Genomic DNA, 4,822 nt, shown 5'->3' with positions numbered 1-4,822 from the left:
GAGAGAGAGAGAGAGAGAGAGAGAGAGAGAGAGAGAGAGAGCCGTTCTCACGAAGAAACGAGCGTTCGCGAAGGCTGAAATACGCCACCCATGCCTCGGTAATGTTCCATCGGTCCTTGGCCGATGACGAGTCCTCCACTTCTAGCCCGCAGGATCCTAGGACACGGCGCGTTTACACGTCCGTCTGGTTACGACGGAGCGATTAAGTTGGCGAAATTAACGGCAACTCCGCCGAAGAGCGAGGAATATCGGATTGCAATAGCGTGTAAGTTTGCAAGTGCCACCGCGAGACCCGGTATTGCTCGCAAGACAATCTAACTGTCAGAGAATGCGGCAATTATCGGACGTCGGGTTCGTTTTGTTGCCGCGCCGCGCGACGCGGACGAGTAAATGGCGAGAGAAGGATGTAAGGTGCAACTGGTAGCTCTCTTATGATAGAGAGGAATGATATCGAGCGCGGAAATAGCTGAGGGTGGTCGAGAGAAGAGCTGCTGCCGAGATCGGACGGCACGATTTCGAATTTCCACGCTAATTGCTTTTTTCCAGGCGTCGGGGACAAATTTGGGTGAAATGCGCGTCAATTACAACTGTGATATGGTTTTCTCTTTTTCATATAAATTCTTTTCAAATTTACTGATTTTTTTTTATTTTCTGGGAGTTGTAGACTGTCGGTAGAAATTAAATTTCGCCGAGAACATAGCAAAGTTTTTAATAGCACATTTCAGTATCTGAAATATGCCATTATGAATGAAGTAGCACGTGTAAAATGAAAGACAATTACTGCAGAATGTCGATCTATTGCTCGATCACTAAATTCTGTAGTAATTTTCATTAAATTTTCATAAAATTCCCTTTTAGCGTACGATATTCGTGACCTCTCTCCTTCTCTGTCTTCCACCAATTTTCTCCACGACATGAATTATGCATAAACTCATTTCTAGAAATTAAACATAAAATTACTAAGACCGTCTTCAAGTAATTTAAATAGCTCGCCACAACGCATTCGCGGTGTACTCGTGTGACCATAATTTAATGAGAAATGTAATATTGAAAGGGACATCGGTGTCAATTTCGTAAGCTTTCCGCCGTGTTTAATTAATTCCCTCTTTTAATTTTAAAGCTACATTCTGCGCGTATTCCAGGTTTTTCATTACATCGAAACGAATAAAAAAATAGCGATATAATCGCTTCATTGATTAGATGGACATGCGGATAATCGTTTGCTCCACTGACCAGTCCGAGCGAATAAACGAATAACAGTTTGATTGATTAATCGTTCAGCTCTTTATTTGATTGCGCCGTCGAACGAGGCGCGCGTGTCCACGCGGAGTTACGAATTCATCAATAATCCGCGCATGAAAACGTCATCTGCCTTTTTTTTCCGGTTGTTCTCCCTGTTATTCTTTCGTTATTCGATCTCTGCACGCCCGCCAATTTCCCGACACTTATCAATTTGCGCGATGCAGTAGTCAGGAGCGTAACATGAGAGCATGCGTATAAGAAGACAGCGATGCAGAGTTGCAAATGAGAGACAGACGGAAAAGCTCGACAAACGGTATGGTCGCGGCGAATTCCTCCCCCGCGAAGATGGACTGAGATTGTCGTCGTCGTGAGATATGATGTCGCATATAGGATTTCACAATCGGCTCAGTATTGGGCCAGGCATCAGTCAGTGCTGGCCGAGAGTACTGACTGACAGAACTTTGGCCGGCAGTTGACCGCCATACGTTGGCCTAGCGTTGGCCTTCACCAGTAATGGGACAGGACTGGCTGATAATTGAGTACCACACAGAAAAAAAGGTTTGGTTGAATTAACCAAATATCTGGTCGAATATGAACGACGCAGAAATTCCGATTGAAGTAACCCGAATTCTGTCAACAAGATTTTTGGTTGACAAAAGCAAACCCCTTTTTTACCGTGCAGAGCTCCGGCTAAGCATTGGCTTCGTTGTCACTACTAGCGACCTTATATGACTTGATTGCGCATTATCTCGTACCGATCAATCCTTCACCCACCGCAACCTAGCGCGTGCGATCTTCTTACGAGGATCAAAGGAAGCGCATCTAATTATCTGGAGCATACGCTAGACGCGAGTATCCGGTTGCAATAGGATTATCATACGCCTAGAGTGGGCGATATACTACGATACACTGCGGCTGCTCCGCGAGCTGGATATTAACTCACCTCAACGTAAGCGGTTCGACAACGAAGGCAGGTACAATCACGTGGGACTCGCGTCCGTTATCGGCGCGCATAATCGCCTTATAATTATTAACGCGGACGGCTACCGACGAGCACGTAATTCGGCGGGGCAAATTTTGCGATTTCTGCAAGAAGTACCGCTCAATCGACGCGCCGCGTCGAATGAAGCGCATTTATTCTTCTGTTAATTTCTCAAACAGCCATTCGCTCGCGCGGAAGTTACGTTACGTTGCGCGCAACGAAATAACTCCCTGCGTGTCGTTTAAATTCGATAAAAGGGACGCGTTTAAAAACGCGCGCGAGAGCTGTAACTCGCCGGTTTAAATGCAGTTAATAGAGTCTGATAATTTCATATTTTGATTTGGCGAGCGGAAAGTTTTCAAACAGGTCACGTGATACGAGCTCGCAGACCGTGAGAATAAAGCGCGTCGCTCGTAAGAGCAGATAGTATATACAAGGTGTCCCAAACTCTCCTCCGTCATGTTTGTGGAAAGAAGTGAACGTCCCATACCATTTTGCGATATTCGCAATAAATCTCGAGATATTAATTAAACTAGATTGATGAATGATCACGTGCGATATGAAAGATAAACTGTAGAAGAACAGTATTCTGGTAAGGTTTTCAGCATCCCCTTGAGGATATTCGTTGACAAGTTTGATCTTTAAAAAATGGGTGGAAAACACAACTAGTAGAAAACTGTTTTTTAATTGATCTTTGGCGCCCATAAGGCTCTTGCCCCTTCTGTTTTATGTAGTGAGACGTCTAGACTACCAGTTGGTAACGCAAAAACTGTAAAATCAAAATTTTATGGATTTGAATATTCTGGCACAACTATGACCCCGATTATGGATACGCAGTTGCGAGCGGGAAGGGATTAATCGCGCGCCTGTCTCTCCGAGTCCGCGCGGATGTAAAAGCCGGTAACTCCGCGTAACTCGGGACCGAAGCGGACTTTACGAAAGAACGCGCAGTATTTCTCGTCTTATCCGCATCCGCCGTCGTCGGTATCTCAAAGGAATGGAAAAGAAGGGGGCAAGGAGACGCGAGCGGCCTTGCTCGCGTTTCCGCGGAGAGCACGAAATTCGCCTGGGCGGCGAACGGGCGTTAAAGTTTAAGGGTGCATAAAGACGTCGAAACGCGATAAATATTACGGCGTCGTAAGTCTTAAGCCGTAACTGGGCGCCGTCGCCGCGGGCCGCGTCGGAAGAGAGAGAGAAGACGAGAATAAGAGAAAGAGGCCCGAAATGCTGGCGCAAACGCGTACGAGCGAGACGGCCGCATCGTCGTCGTCGTCGTCGTCGTCGTCGTCGTCGTCGTCGTCGTCGTCGTCGTCGTCGTCGTCGTCGACGACGGAGGGTGGATAGGTGGGTGCTCGCTCGGTCGGAGGGATAGACGAGGAATTTTAAGACCGTTGTAGGGGCCTCGAGGAGGCTGTCGTCGTGCCAAGTTTCTCCGAGCTGTCGGCTTTTCGTCTTCCACTGCATCCTCTCTCTCTCGCGACGAAATTTTCTCCCTCGCGTTTTCTGCGCCCGCACAAAGATCGATAACCCCGCGCGCACCCCGACGCTTCCGCGACGTTGCGACTTTCAACGAGCACGCGCGCAGCCAAGTCAGCGGACAACGCTCGTATGATGCTCGACGCTCGTGATACCCGACAAACCGACTGATTTCATCCGTCATCAGTCGGCTCGCGAATCATCCGCGCGACGTTCGTGCGATGACATTAATGCGGGTTTCCACCCAAAAAGTCGAACCGAGCCGAAGGAGTTGTGAGAGAGGCGGAAATAGTCTCATTAAATATTCCGAGCGAAGTGTCACGGCGTCTTCGGAAGCTCGCTGAGCAGGGACGGCTGATGCACTTTTATCGCGATGGTATCTTCGAGAGCGATTCTGTGATAAAAGCAGCCACCCGCCGGTCGTCTCGGATTAACCCTGAGTTTCAATGGAGCAACGACCGACCGGGCGGCGCACTACGACCGAGAAATTGCGCGTACGTGTGTTGCATATGTACAGGGTGTCCGACAATTCGTTACGCAGCCGCGAAACCGTAAGTATTGCAGTGATATTAACAAAACGACGCGCACAACTTTTTCGACTGCTTCGACCCGTTCGATCACACCGCGGCTCTGTAACAAATTATTTGACACCCCGTATACTTCTCGCATAATGACATCAAAATTTAATTATTATTTAAATATGCATTACGTCGCCATCATTAAACGCACAATTCATTACTCATAAGCACAGTCGATACATCTACATTCCTGCCCACGATTAATTAATATTTGTTTCATTAAAATCTGATTAGGAGAGTTAACGTTTAATTGGATTTCTATTGATTTAGGGGCGAGGGTGAGGAGCGCGGAGAGAGGGTGGTGAACTTTTGGAATTTTTGCGAGAAATTGCAGGAAAAATGTGGAAAAATCTTTTCGCTTTAGGGCTCACTCGAGCCTCTACGGACACGATGCGGCGAAACGAGAACGCGCACATCGCCGTGCAGCCCTTCGGGCGCGTAATTCGGCCGCATCGTACCCTAAATCCGCTAAAAGTGGCAGAGAGAGAGAGAGAGAGAGAGAGAGAGAGAGAGAGAGAGAGAGAGAGAGAGAGAGAGAGAGAGA

At 47.7% G+C, this 4,822-nt stretch overlaps 2 protein-coding genes across 3 annotated transcripts in view; one reads left to right on the top strand and one right to left on the bottom strand.

Annotated features, from left to right (window-relative positions):
* The window catches only part of LOC116843126 (tyrosine-protein phosphatase Lar), a 754,320-nt gene that overhangs the window by 618,469 nt on the left and 131,029 nt on the right, over positions 1 to 4,822 (bottom strand). The gene's annotated exons all lie outside the window — the stretch shown is intronic.
* LOC116843131 (cell adhesion molecule 2-like) overlaps positions 1 to 4,822 on the top strand; it is a 136,108-nt gene that overhangs the window by 106,064 nt on the left and 25,222 nt on the right. The window lies entirely within an intron of this gene.

This window comes from Odontomachus brunneus, unplaced genomic scaffold, assembly GCF_010583005.1.
Source record: "Odontomachus brunneus isolate Ranch 3 - 2012 unplaced genomic scaffold, Obru_v1 Obru_scaffold_030, whole genome shotgun sequence".
Lineage (NCBI taxonomy): Eukaryota > Metazoa > Arthropoda > Insecta > Hymenoptera > Formicidae > Odontomachus > Odontomachus brunneus.
Note: the sequence above shows the minus strand (reverse complement) of the source record. Positions and strands in the feature narration are given on the sequence as shown.